The sequence below is a fragment of the Equus quagga genome, chromosome 7 (genome assembly GCF_021613505.1).
Source record: "Equus quagga isolate Etosha38 chromosome 7, UCLA_HA_Equagga_1.0, whole genome shotgun sequence".
Taxonomy (NCBI): domain Eukaryota; kingdom Metazoa; phylum Chordata; class Mammalia; order Perissodactyla; family Equidae; genus Equus; species Equus quagga.
Window position 1 is genome coordinate 61996008 of NC_060273.1, and position 15392 is coordinate 62011399.

Here is a 15392-nt window from a genome sequence, read left to right on the forward strand (position 1 = left end):
CCTTCTGTGTCCTAATTCAGGGCTTGTTGCTGTTTCCACACTGTTCATCAATGACGAGAACATCATTGCCCATCATTTCTCCTTCTCAGTGACCCACACGCAGCCTGTCACCACGTCCCATAACTCTGTCCCAACAGGATGACTTGGATTCAGCCTCTTGTTATGATCACCCTGGTTCCAGCCTCAGCTAAGCTCTTAAAATAGTAATTACAATATTAGTTGTTGCATATGGAGACTCATTCTGCTAAGATTTTTCATTGTGTTAATTAACTCATTTAATTCTCCCTGCCACCCAAAGAGATGGTGATACGTATTATTATCACCATCCTATCACAGGTGGTGAAACTCAGGCTCCAAGTGAGAAAGTGGTCCAAGATAGCTTGTTCGACAGGTATGATTTGAATGTGAGAAGCTGGGCGTGCCTCAGTTTCTGCACCAGCTTCTGAGCTGGTCTGTCCATCCTTGGTTGGCTCTCCAAGTCTTTGTCACATGGGCTCCTGTCTTCCGTCCCCTTCCTGCTGCCCTCCCCAGGAAGCCTTTTCTTGAATAGCACGTTCCAGGGAAGCTGCTTTCTTTTTGCATTTCACAGCACTCGGAAATATCCATCACACTTTCCTGTAAATTACTCATTTGATTTCTTGTCATTCTCATGAGAGTGTGCGCTCCCTGGAGGCAGGGGCCGTGTCTCCTTGATCCCAGTACAGAGTAGGTGCTCAGCAAATGTTTATGGAATGCACACAGCTCGTTGCATGCGTTTGGTTTCTTCACCTAGGCAGCCATCATATAAAGAGAGCATCCAAAACAGCTTTTGTATTCCCCACGGCACATAAAGGAGTTCTGGAACCGTGTAGATGGCTCATATTTATTGATACGAAGCCATGTGTCCCCCTCAGTTATTCATTCACTCAACGAGCATTCATTGAGGGCTGAACAGACACTGGTATTTAGTCCTCTGGGGTTCTTATCTCCGTCTAGGACAAAGTGAGGTGAGGCGGTTATCATCACCCTGCTTGTCACCACCAGGATCCTGCTGGAGATTTCTGGCCAAGGAGGGCCCGTGGTAAGGAGACACTCTACATCAGATGACATCTTGGACACAGCTCGAGATCCTGTGTGATCGGTGGTTCCCCAGGTCACAGACTGAGTCCGGGCTCATGTGTCAGGCAGAGGCCCTTAGGGAGGCCAGAGCTTGTCCCCTTCCCAGCTCCTTGGCAGAAACCAGTGCCAATAAACTACAGGAGGAATTTCTGCCTTTGAGTCATGAGCCAACCTAGTGGCTGCTACAGATCAGCTAAGAGAATAAGTCACCCAACCTCCTGTGGTTCGCCCCAGAGCTGGCGCCACAGTGGGAGCCGGGCAGATCTTCCTAGGAGGGCTGGGAGTGCCAGAGATAACAGCTGAGCTCAGGTGAAAGCCTTCTGGATGGGGACATCAGGCTTGAGGGGCCATGAAGAGCTCTTTCATCTCCAATCCACCCCGTGCCTTGTCATCTACCTGCTGAGAGGCCACAGCTTACTGGAAAGAATCTCCCCGTTGGGTAAATTCATGTAATGTGGGTGGGCAGGGGCCCTCTGTTCTGCTCCACCAGGTGAGAAGATCCTTCTGGTTGATTAGCTGTGAAGGAGTTGGCCTGTGGTCATCCTGCCTTGCAGTCCAGTACTGGGAGGGCTAGTTCCATTCACCACCCACCCTTTGCAAGAGTCCCGTTCTTGTCTTCCCAGACTGAACCCAGTTGAATTTCCATGGATGTGTGAGCAGTTCTACCATGAAGGTCTCAGGAGAGCGCCTTCAAGCAGCACAGGGAGAAAGAGGGGAGGGCTTGTGGACATAAGGAAGGGGAAGAGTCTCCTAATGTTGGCTTTTGGGAAACATCCTGCCAGATTCCCTACTTCCTGCCTCTCAATCTTTTTGGTACCCCCTACCCCTTCCCCAGTCCCTCTTCAAGTTGCTCTCTTTCCTCTGATCCTCAGCTCCTCCCACAGGGATGCCCCTCCCGACAGAAGGTTCTGAGCCCCAGGGATGCGAACCTTCCTGCAAACGACAGTAGGGTCAGGCTCAGGTGGGAGGTGGGGGTGTGTAAGGCATCAAAGTGACTGGTGAGGCAAAATGATTTATTGGAATATTCATTTGTTTTTGAGATTCCTCAAGTCTCTTCTTCCTCCTCCATTTTAAGCTGATGGCTTGGCCTTTTTGGGTTTCTTGCTTTACGGATTCCTGTCCACAGAAGCAGCCTGCAGCCCACAGCTCGTCTGCACCTTGTGAAGAGATACTGACATTGAACCTGAAGTGAGTTCACTCATCTGTTGCGCAGCAAGCCAATCTCTGACACTGGGTGTAGTGGAAGAAAGTGGGAATTTTATTATTGCAGAGTGCTGAGCAAGGAGAGAGGGCAGCTAATGCTGAAATCCCACGCTCCCCGAAAAGCTAAAAGGAAGGGTTTTTATTTGGGATTTTATGTAGGGGAGGGGGAGCATATGGCCTTGCTGGTCAGAGCTTTTCTACCAGCCTGTCTTTGGCCTTGAGACTACTTGCAGAGAGGAGGGAGCCCATGAACTTGCTGGTTAGCAGCTTTCCCACTAGCCCGTATCTCTTTGTGGGGAGGAGATAATGAATCCAGGTGCTTATCCTTGGCAGTGTCTGTCTCCATGGAGGATAGCGGATTCTGGAGCCAGGAAGCCAGGGAGCAAGCAGGGAATGAATGTTTTGGTTTTAACCCCATATATGCTGGGTTTAATGTAGGGAAACTGATATCAGGGCTGGCGTCAACACCATTAGGTGTCCTTGAGGGAGGAGAAAAGGAGGCAATGAGCAAGTCTCCTCTGGAATGGAGAGGGAAGAGAGATCTGGGGCTGGGGCAGACTGATGTAGGGAGCAGGGGATGCATGTCCTAGGCACATTTTTGAAGAGTGGAGCTTTCTGCTCTGTGTGGAGGTCCTATGGGACATGTGGACCGGCACACCTTTCTGTGGCAGCTCCCTAAGGAGATGAGGAGACCTGGTGGGGATGGCAGCTTGGTGCTCTGAGGAAAGCAGGACCCTGGGCCTGGTGACTTGGGTCATGGCAGAGTTCTGTGCCCTATGCAGGTCATGGAGAGAGTAGGGCTGCTGTGTTTCAATGGGTCACTGCAGGGGTGGACCTTGGTGACATTGGTGGTTTCCACGTTAGGCTGGAGGTTACAGACCCTTTTTCTGTTTCTGAAGCATCACATGATTGTATGGTGTTTATTCATGACGGGGAGGGGAGACAGGTGCTCCAATAAAGCCTCTCCCCCTCCATCTCCAGGCTGGCAGGTTGAGGGCTCGGAGTAGGAAATAAACTGATTTTCAAAAATAAAGAAGCTGATATGCCTTTCAGTCTTGGGTTTAAGGCCTGCAACTTGTCCTTGCCTCCTTGATTCCAGGGTACAGACTCATCCAAGGAAGGGAGGATCTTTTCCTTTGACATTATTTCCTTTACAACTTGTACAATCCTCTATTCCTTTGGCATTTCCATTTATTCATTCATTCCATAAATATTAATGGAAAGTCTGCAATTTGTTAGGTACTGGGTTGAATGCGGAGGATTCAGTGGTGAACAAAGCCGGCCCCTGGCCCCATGGACCTTATAGTCTCACCAGGGAGACATATATTCATCAAATAATTCTACAAATATTTATATATACATATGTACACCTGGATAAAGACTGAAAGGAAAACAGATGCCGCTATGAGGGTGAGTAGTAATAGATCTGATACAGTCTGGAGTGGGGTTGGAAGTGGAGGGGGGTCAGGAAAAACAGAGTGATGTTTGAGTTGAACTCTCAAGTCTAGCTGAGGTGTGTGTGTTTGTATGTGTGAATGTGTGTGCAAAAGTGAGCATGCCTGTATATGTATGTACATGTATATGCATGCATGGAGTATTTCACTGAGAGGGAAGAACTTTCTAGAAGGCCTTGGGGTGGGGGAAAGAGCGCAGTGCCTTTAAGGAACTGAAAGAAGTCTGTGTGGTTGCTGGAGGTGAGGCCAGGAAGGGGGAAGCAGCAAGGTCCCCTGAGGCCTTCGAGACTGGATTGGGCGGTTTGGCCATTGTCTTAAGAGTAATGGGAGGCAGTGAAAGTTTTTAAGCCTGGAGGTACTAGGATCTGATTTACATTTTAAAAAGATTGTTCTGACTGCTGTGTTCAGCAAGGACGCTGAGAAGGCAAGAGCCACACAGGGAGACCAGAATTTTAGAAGGAGGTAGATCGGGCTGTAATCGTGAGGGAAGGAAGATGTTTAAAACATTAGGAAGTGAAAAACAAGAGAAAAACAAGTTGCAGAAGCATAAGTATGATTTTATTTGTAATTTTAAAAAGAAGAGGCATATATATACGTGTGTGTATTCTGCATATATATATTCACACCATAGACTTTTGTGCAGATATAGCTTGTTTCCAGCCCTTTGCTATTGCTGACACTTCATTATAAAATGGAAAACAATCCTGGACTTGGGGCCCACAGGCTCGGGCTACTGCTCCTAATTGCTGACTCTGGGCACATCATTTAGCTTCTCTTGCCTTAGTTTTCTCATCTGTAAAATGAGGGTGTAGGGGAGGAAGACATTTCCTCTACCTGCTCTGGGTTCTTCTGGCCAGAGAACGAATTAAATTCACATGAGACAGAATAACAGGAGAAAATTAAACAAAGCTTTATAACATGTATACATGGGAGAGGCTCAGGCAACCTGAGCAACTTGCCAAAATGGCTGAAGCCACCACCTTAAATATCATCTTTAGCCCAAGACAAAGGAGGACATTGATGGGGCTGGGGGAGGGGAGAGTCGATCATGGGAGATTACCACACAAGTACGGTAAACAAGAGTCAGGTTATTATGCAGACTTGAGTCCTTGCCTTCCACATTGATGAGAGTTTCTAGAGATAAGGTCATTCCTCCTTCCTGGTACAGAGATGGAGACACCTTTACAGATGGAGATTTTCTTTGCAATGTAAATGTCTCTTAACCAAGGGTAAGTAAATTCTACTTTTCAGAGTTTCTTTCCTGTCTGCAGTTTTTAAAAGTAACCAGCCCAAAATATTCCTCATGCCAAAGAGACATATCTTGGGGTGGCCAATTCCAGTCCCCCACAAGGGTATTGGGCCTGATGAGCTCTGGATGTGAATTCCTTCTTCTTCTAGATGCTGGTAACTCCAGGCAGAAGGAAAGTGCAAAGGAGAAGGGAGGCAGCACACATTATGCAGGCAAGTTGTGTAACCCCAGCACTATTTCAACAGTGCAGAGTTAGGGTGACATTCCAGAAGAGACTGCAGGACTGCAGGGAGTGAGAACATCTTCCAGGGCAGCCTGACAGTAGGAGGAGTGGGCAGCTGTCTCTGTGCTGTGATTTACTGCCTGCCCGGACCAAAATAGCCCCATCTCCTGGCCTGCTCCAGGAAGTCCTTCCTGGTAAACATGAAATCCACTTACCCGGGACTGGTGCTAGATGTGCCTCAAGCTATTCCTCTCCAGGGTCCCATGAGCCCAGAGGAAGTAATTATACTGGTGGAAAGAAGGGGACCAGAGGGAGGAGGACTCAAGGCCTGGCCAATTTTGAGAAGAGGAGACTTGGAGGCACCTCCTCCCTTATGACTGGCTGGATTGGGGTGAGGGTGTATGCAGCTTTGGGAGCAGGGAGAGGGTATTACTTACGTAAGGCTGTACGTTGAAACACAAGTTTGCAGGATGCAAATTATTATTCAAAATGGAGATTCTATGGCCCAATTAGTTGGAGAAACACAGGCTTAACCAAAGTTGAACAGGTTTTCCGCTATAGGACTTCTTAGAGCTATAGTAAGCTAACTTCATCATGAATCCTTGAGGAGGAGAAAAATAATAATACGGTGTATCGACTGTTTTTGAAAAGAGCACTTTCCAAGAGAGATATTTCCCAGATCACACTATCGGATCAATAGACTAGGCTGTCAGTCTGGTTGTGGGGAAGGGGGCCTGGGTCTGACTTCCACCTGAGCACCCAGCACCTAGACACTGATGGGTCCATGGGGAGCATGTGATAGTTATTGAACTGAAAACTTCCAAACAAATTTTGCTTATTTTAAGATGTGGTTGGGGATACACATTGGATGCCTAAATTCCCTTGTGTTATGGACTGAATGTTTGTGTCTCCTCAGATTCGTGTGTTGAAATCCAAATCTCCAATGTGGTGGTGTTAGGAGGTGGGGTCTTTGCCAGGTGCTTAGGTCATAGGGTAGAGCCCTCATGAATGGGATTAGTGCTGTTATAAGAGACACAAGAGCTTGCTCTCTCTCTCTGCTCCCCACCATGTGAGGATGTAATGAGAAGAAGGACATCCACAAACCGGGAAGTGGCTCTCACCAGACACTGGATCTGCCAGTGCCTTGGTCCTGGACTCTCCAGCCTCCAGAACTGTGAGAAATAAATTTTGGCTGTTTAAGCCACTCAGTCAATGGGAATTTGTTATCGCAGCCCGAACTAAGACACCATAAAATGCTTCTTAGTTCTCGTTGTGTGGGTCTTCTGTTAATATCAGTAGGAGGACCCTAATAAACTTCACTCAGAAAGTTTTCCTCATTAACTTTGAGAGATTTGTTCTTTAGTCCTCAAAAAGATTCCAGCGTGCATCTATTGAAGGGTAAATTAATTACCTGAATGTTAGGAGACCTGAATTCAAGCTCCACTGATAGGTATGAAATAGCTACGCTAACTAGCTAGTCACCTAAAGTTTTAGGTCCTCAGTTTCCCCATGTATGAAGGATTTTGTATTAGTCAGCTTTGCAGTGGCAACAAATAGTCCCCCAATCTCAGTGGCTGACAATAACAAAGGTCCACTTCTTGCTCATATTCCATGTTGACCATGGATGAGTTCTCTCTCTGTGCCAGAAACTGGGAATCTTCATTCCAGGCCCAGGTTGGAGGGGCAGCCCTGGAGGGGGTGGACTGAGTTAGGTAATGGCTCTTAAAGCTTCTGCTGCAAAGGGCCTACTTCATATCTGCTCGCACCCCATTTTCCAAAGTAAGCCCTATGGCCAAGCCTAGCATGGACAGGACAGGGAAGTATGCCCCTTCCATGGGAGGGCACCGAAAGTCAGATGACAGCAGGAAGACACCTCACCCCTTTACCGGGGATCACTGTAAATACGGATACAGTGTGTCACTAGATGGTATTTAAGCTCCTTCAGCTCTAGCTTTAGCATTCCTAGTTTCCTCCTAGAGCAGAACTTTGGAGAACTGGTTTTTAATGGAATTTAATGAAACAGAGATAGGTGCCCACTTGCTGGCAGTTGGCCACAAAATTCTAGAATGGGATTTTTGCAAAGACAGTGACGAGCAACTGGATTAAGGAGTGGTGGCTGTGATTCAGCCTGGTTCTCTAAGACTCCTGCCAGGTATATCTCAGCTGGTTTTAGAGGTGTCGTGAGGCTGGTGACTCTGGAGAATGACATACGCAGCGAGTCTGGGTTTCAGCAGAACTTCAGTAGCATCTTTTTGGGATGAGATGAGATATGTGACTAGGATGGTTCATTTTTTGGCTGAGTGAGCAACTATATTTGGAACAGAAGAATGAAGAGGTTGATAGTTGGCTCAGGGCTTTGCACTCAGGCTTCACCCATTTGGCCCATACTTTAAGCAACATTTGGCTTGGACAACAGTTCATCATATCTGTCCCTGATGCTGAGCTGGGAACGGTAATGAATGCAGGGTGTGGTGGAACTGGGATCCCCAAATGCTCATCATGGGTAAGAATCATGGTTAAAACCAGCAGATTGAAATTGAACAGGAGTAAATATGGAGGGACAGTATTTAGATTCCAATAATCAATTACATAAAGAGAGTATTAGGGAGATGCGACCTGATAATTGTCCTTCTGCTGAAAGATTATAAACCCTGGAAGTCTGGTTGAGAGTAAGTTTAAAATGAGTTAATATAAAATGACTCCTAAAAATACAGTGTGGCTAATAATTTTAGATTTTATTAATAAAAGTATAAAGAAGCCTAATTTCAAGTTCATGGACTTGGTTGGGTCAGCAGCATTAGAGAGGGAGAGGGGAACGAAGGGAGAAGGAGGGAGAGAGAGAGAAAAAAAAAGAATTGTACAGAAGCCTTGCTTGCCTTGCCACTCAATGAGTATGTGTGCCTGCGGCTAAGTGTTGGGATTTGTTAATCTGATATTCTCTTTGCTAGTTTTCTTTCCTTTGTGTCTCTCTGAGCACTTCCCTGCGTTGAGTCTGGTTCTACTCTACGTAGGCACATCTTATAATACCATGTGTTAAAGCACGAGAGGCTCCCTAAATGCAAGCAATTGATTCGTGATCAAGCAAAGAGCAATGATCTGTTCCAGCACTGGTGGATTTCTTGAGAGGTGATAATGCTGTTCTCCAAAGTGGCACCTCTTTTCCAGGGTGATTTAGGTGGCACTCAGTTTTTGCCTTGTGTGCTGATTTTCGAGTCCACTTTCTATGTGAGCTATGACTCCGCTCTATAGTGTCAGGATTGATGGGTGTGATGGCTCTGCTCTAAGTTGAGAGGGATGCTCACAAGGAGGAGGGTGAAATGGCATTCGAAGAACAGTTGAGGGAACTGGGATGTTTGCCTGTAGAATGGAAGCTTGAGAGGATTGTGAGAACTGTGTTTGCTTATCTGAAGGGCTGTAATGTGCCTGGATATGCTCCTCCTGTATTGTAGCAGGAATAGATTCAGACATAGTCCGTGGAAGTTATACATGACCTGATGAAGTGACGATTTTTCTAGTAATTTAGGACAAGGAGTGGAGTAGATCACCCTCACAAGGTAGCAAGCTCCCTGTCCCTTGAGGTAACCCAGCAGGAACTGGATGAGCACGTGTCTGAGATGTTCATAGGCAGCTTTTGTTTCGTCAGGAAGCTTCCATTCCTCCTTCTTTTGGTTATCGTACCTATTTTCCTCTAAGAACTCCTGATAAGAACACTCACAATCCATGTGTTTTGGGCGAAGTGATGTTGACTCCATCCTTGGCTTCAGGAATGAGCCTGTGGGATTCAGGCCTGGCATTTCACCCTTCTGGCTGTAGTGATTGGTTAGGGGTAGGCACATGACCTACTTCTGGTCAAATAGAACGGTTGAGCAAGAAACATGGCTCTCTTTTCCATTGGGTCTGAAGCAGGTAGGATAGCAATCAGGAGAGGGTAGCCCTCTTGACACACCAAGAGCTTGAGGATGGAGAAATCACGAAGGGGAGTAGAGTCAAGAGATGGAGAGGGACCAGTCCTGAGGACCATTAAACCATGCCTGAAATTGGCACCTACAGGACCAATCAGTTATGTGAGCCAATACATCCCATTTTGTGGGAAGACAATTTGAGTAGGATTTTCCATAACTGGTGAACAAGAGTCCTTGATAGTTCAGTATGTGCCATGAGGTATTGTCTATGATTCTCCATGTGGTGAGTTGCATTATTCACCAATCTCTCTCTCTCAGATGTATCGACAAAGGAGCTAAATGTCATCTTGAGCCTCATGAGCAAGAAATACATTGCAAGTGGCAGAAAACTCCTGAGCACAGAGTTGGAGTCAATTTCTCCTAAATGTTTCTGGATGCATCTCCTCCTATACTAGAGATGGAATCAGTAGTAAAAAAGAAAAGGAGAGCATTTGACTTTAACATCCTTGGGTATTGTCAAAGCTACTTAAAATTCTTAGTCTGCAGTCACTAACTTAACCAGCACTGCCCTGTGTAATCGTATGTGGGTGGTGATGGTGATAGCGGAAGCAACTGTGATGTGGAAGGTTGGAATTGCATCAAAGGAATTTCATGAGCTCAGAGATGACAAGAGCAGAGGGCTAAAAGATTATGGAGTCATCTAAGCCCAGAGGTGACAAAGACACCCTCATGAATCCCAGGCCTATATGACTCGATAGTGTGGTTTCAGCACAGTCTGGGACCTTGGGGTGCCCCGAGTGGCTTCTAATTCCAAGCTCCGCTTCCTTCTTTCTCCTTCATCACTGAAAAGAAAGACCAACTCACACCGGTTGTATATTCATTCAATAAATATTATAGCCCCTGGCTGAGACTTTCCAGTGCTGGGAATACTGCAAAGAACAAGCTAAGTGCCCTCCTCATGGAGTGAACATTCTGAGAGGAAAGACGGGTGTTAAGCAAATATGGTGCAATATAACTTCAGTTAGTGTATTAGTTTCCTTTTGCTGCTGTAACAAATTTCCACACACTTAGTGGCTTAAAACAACATAAGTTCATTATCTGACAGTTCTGGAGCTCCGACGTCTCATATGGGTTTTACCAGGTTAAAATCAAGGTGTCAGCAGAACTGTGTTCTCCCTGGAGGTTCTAGGGGAGAACTCATTTCCTTGGCTTTTCCAGTTTCTAGAGGCTGCACATACTGTGTGGCAATTCCCTTCCTCGCATCGCTCAGACCTCTGCTCCTGCCGTCACATCTTCTTCTCTGACTCTGACCCTCCTGCCTCCTCTTATAAAGATCCTTAGGACTAGGTTGGGCCCACTCAGATAATCCAGGATAATCTCCTCATCTTAACTTAACCACATCTGCAAAGTCCGCATTGCCATATAAGGCAGCATATTCACAGGCTGCAGAGTTTGGGTTGCACACATCCCTGGGAACTACTCCTCAGCCTACCACAGTGGTTGCAGGTGTTGGGAAGAAAATCAAAGCAAGGTGAAGGGAGTGGGGATGGAGTTGGAGCAGAAGGGCTTGTATCGTGGTAGCATTTGTGTTGCAACACAAAGAAGTACAGGTGTGAGCCGTGGGAAAGCTGAGAGGAAAGGCTTCCAGCAAGAAGGACCAGTGAAGGCAAAGCCTCTGAGGTGGACTTGGGCTTGGACTGTTTGAAGAACTGAAAGGAGGGCTGAGTGCTGGAGCAGAGGGAAAAGAAAATGGTGAGGTTGGGGCTGACCCAGTGATTTAGTGGTTAAGTTCACTCACTTTGTCTGTTTTGGTGGCCCAGGGTTTGTGGGTTCAGATTCCAGGCACGGACTTACATACTGCTTTTCAAGCTATGCTGTGGCGGCATGCCATATACAAAGTAGGGGAAGATTGGCACAGATATTAGCTCAGGGCCAATCTTCCTCACCAAAAAAAAAAAAGAAAGGAAAAGAAAATGATGAGGTAGAAGAGAAAGGCTGGACCTTGTGTGGGGCTTCATTGTTCCTGCTAAGTGTTTAGATTTTATTCCAAAGGTGATGACAAAGTGTTGGAGGGTTTTGATCAAGGAAATGATATGCTCTGATTCAATAATGGAGAAGACCCCTCTGGCTGTTGTGTGAACAGACCACGGAGCTGGGGCAGGAGTGGAAGCAGAGAGCTGAGCTGAGAGGCTCCTGCAGTTGTCCTCTGATGGAATTATGGCGGGACTATGGTGTTGGGTGAGGGTGGTGAAAAGTGGTCAGATTTGGGGTACATTTTGATCTTAGAATCAACAGGACTTGCTGATAAATTGGATGTGAAATGTGAGGGAAAGAGATGTGTCAAGGATGACACCTTTTCAGCAGGAGAATCTGGGTGAATAGAGTGCCATTTAGGCTATGGAAAGCACTGGGGGAGGAGAAGATTTTTTAAATTTATTTTTAAAGGAAGATTGGCCCTGAGCTAACATCTGTTGCCAATCTTCCTCTTTTTGCTTGAGGAAGACTTTTACTGAGCTAACATCTGTGCCCATCTTCCTCCATTTCCTATGTGGGACGCCGCCACAGCATGGCTTGATGAGCAGTGTGTAGGTCCACGCCTGGGATCCAAACCTGTGAACCCTGGGCCGCTGAAGTGGAGCGTGTGAACTTAACCGCTACGCCACAGGGCTGACCCTAAATTTCTTTTTTTTAATGAAAGTCTAGGACGGAAATTAAGAATTCCGTTTTGACATAAAAGTTTGGACTTTTAAGCCTAAAAGGTGTTCAAGAGGTGATGTCAAGTGAGAAGTTCCATAATCCACGTCTGGAGTTCAGAGGAAACACTGGGGCAGGAGAGAGAAATTTGGGAGTGAGTGTGTGGATGGTATTCAAGCCACGGGGCTGGATGAGATCAGCGAGGCAGTGAGGTTAGAAGCTGGAGAGACGAGGCGCCAGGGCAGATCTCCAGGGGTCCTCCAACATCGAGGGCTTGGGAGGATGCTGCAGTAAAAGAAATAGAGACGGAGATCCAGAGAGCCGATGGAAAACCAGGAGAGGCTGGGGTCCTAGACACCTAGGGGCAAGGAGGGTGATCAGCTGTGCCAAATGCTGCTCCTGGTTCGAGTAAGAATTGCCAGCAGGCTGAGGACTGGCAACCCACTGGGGTGGTGACATGGAGGTGTCTAGGAACCTTAGGGGAGATGCTTCTGTGCACTGGAGAGTTGGAAGCCCCGCTCAAGAGGATGACAGAGACGATGAGTGAAGAGGGATTGAAGGTGGCGAGGAGAGACAAGTTTTCCAAGGAGGTTTGCTCTAGGAGAGACAGGGAAAAAAGGGTGGTCACTGGAGGGGGAGGTGGGTACCAAGGTGATGGGAGATGCTGGTGAGCCCGTAAGCTTAGGGAATGATCCAGTGAGGAAGGAAAGGCTGTTCATGGAGGAGCCCATGGGGAGGAAGATGTCAGCACAGTCCCTGAATAGGAGAGGAGCAATGCGGTCCCCTGCACAGATGGAGGCGTTGGCCTTAGTCAGATGATCAGTGGGGATTTAAGATTTGTGTCCTGAAAGTCACAGCCAGTAGTCAGCCTGGTCTGTGTCTTTTTTCTAATCACAGTGAGCTGCTTGGGGGTGGCAGGAGGTCGCATTTATTCAGGCTGGGGTTTTTCCAGGAGGTTACCACAGAGCGGGAGGGTGGCTAGAAGCTCGAGATGGCTGCAGGGAGTGACAACCGTGATCACAGGGAGGGTGGGGAGGGACTGAGGAGCCTGAGGTTTTGAGCCAGGTGTGATCTCAGCCGGATACCAAGACAGCTGGAAGTCGTGAGACCTCCCTCGGAGTTCCTCCAGCTCTGACTGTCTTCTGGCCGCGTTCCCTTCTCACCTTAACCGCCCACTCCTGCAGCCCAGATGGGGCAGCGTTTCTCAGTGACCGCAGAAACCCCCGGTGCTTGCTAAAAAGACAGATCCCTGGGCCCCATCCTTGGCCTACTGAATCCAAATCTTTGGGGATGGGCCAGTTTCTACACATGAAGCAGGGGCCCCGGGGCCCCCAGCCCCCATGGGGTTGAGAACCAACGCCTTCAGAACGTCAACTTGCTTTGCAAAGCAACCTTGACTTAACTCTGCTCTAGGTCATGTTAGCTAATTGATTGGGAGACACTGGCAGGAAATTTTGATTTTCCCACTAGTCTTCAGCACTGCAACTTCCCCTGACCTTTTTGTAAAAATTTTCCTTTCCTCCTAAAAAGCCACCACACGCACCGCCCTTCCAGTGGAAATTCCTGAAAGATGCTAATATTTGGTATCCGGAGGTTTTGGTGTGTGGTGAGTTTGGCTAAGAAAGCAGAGCTTTGTGGACTCATGAATAAACTCTAAGGACATATTCTCTCTCCTTGAAAGTTTGTTTCCCCACTGGAAAACCATCTGCTTTTCCACCACCGCCCTCAGCTCCACAATACATAAAAGCTTGTTTGACCCTTCTTTTTGGCCATGAACACATGCCATTTGGCTTCACAGAGGTATTCATTATACTCAGAAAGTTACTTCACATAAGATGTAAAATTTTAAAATGAGGGCTAGCAGGGTACGTGTTGGAGTAGATTTATCCTCTTGTCAATGAGTCAATGCCAGTTGCTGTGAGAATCTTTGCTCCATTGATAGATTGGCTACTGCGATCTGCATTCAGTTTTTTTTTCAGACCAGGCTCTTTCTTGCCCCAGGGCCTTTGCATATGCCACCTGTTCCATCTGCAAATCTCCTCCCTCCAGCCCCATTTCACATGGCTGGTTCCTTTTTATTCTTCTGGCCTCTGTTTAAATATTACCTCCTCAGAAAGGCTTCTCTGACTATTATTTCTACTATAGGTCTTCTGCCCACTGCCACCTCCCCCATTTCTTATTTCAGCACCACATTTGTTTCCTTTATTGCTTTTGTTACAGTCTGTGATTATTTCACTATTTATTTACTTAATCATCATCTAGATCCTCCAATAGATTGTAAGGGCTAAGAGGGTAGGACCTAGTCTGCTTTGTTTCTCATTTTGTCCCCAGTGCCTGGCACATTATGGGTCCTCAATTTGTTAATTGACTGATTTGAATATGTTCAATACGGGGAGTGAGGTGATTAAAAGACATTTTGGTCCATCTTCCTTCTGGACCAGTTAGCATTAGGTTCAGCAGCAGGTGCCTGAAAACTAAAAATAACAGAGGCTTGAACATGATAGGCCTTTGTCTCTTTCTCTAGTATGGTGGTTCCATGGCATCAGGGACTCAGATTCTTTCCAGAATTTAGCTGTTGGGCTATGGGTTTGGTCATTGTACTCAAGCTCCAAGGTGACAGCCACAGCTCCAGCCATCACATCCATATTCTAGGCAGAAGTTTAGAGCAAGAGGTGAAAACTATAATGTAAAAAAGTTCATGCCAGCTGTCTTTTAAGAAAGTTTCCTAGAAGATGCCACCATAACACTTCTGCTTTCATTTCACTGGCTAATACTTAGTCACATGGCCATATTTATCTGCAAGGGAGCCTGGGAAATGTAGTCCTTTCGGGGGGGACATTTCTGCTCTGAATAAAATTGGAGAGTTTTATTATAAGGATGATAAGGAATATAGATACTTGAGTAGGCAACTTTCAGTCTCTGCCATATGTCTCCTGCTCAAAAACCTTCTATGGCTCCCTAGTATTGTGTCAGGAGTTCTTAACCAGGGTTGTGTATCAGAAACACTTGGGGAAATTTTTCAGAAGGCACGTGCTTGGGCTTCAACCTCTGAGATTCAGTAGATCTGGGGAGGGGTTTGTAAGCAAGGCTTCAGAGGGTCAATTACATCCCCCAGCCCCAGCAAAAGCCCGCATCCTGAATCATTTGAGAAACACAAGAATCAGGCACGTGAGGAGCAGAAGGTTGTCTTTCTTCTTGACGAGGCTGTTTGGAGAATGCAGCTTTTGTTGTGCTGACCAATAGGCTTTCTCATACTTCCTTCCTTGGATTGGACACACTTATTTGGTTGTAGGCAGAGTGGCTCCCCGTGGGAGGACCCTCGCCTCCGATGCCATGGTGGGGAGCAGGCTGAAACACAGATGCTCTGTGGGCAGGAGGTCCACGCAGACTGGGCCACCCACGCCCATTTCCTCCTCCCCAACCCTCGGATCAGCTGAGTTGTGCCTATTTCCCATTCCCCTCCAGGGGAGGCGTGAGCAAGGAGTGGGACAAGAGGCCAGGAGGGTTGCTCTGGGGAAGCTGAGGAGTGGGGAACAGCATAAGAACCTCTAAATTGCTTCGTAAAGCTC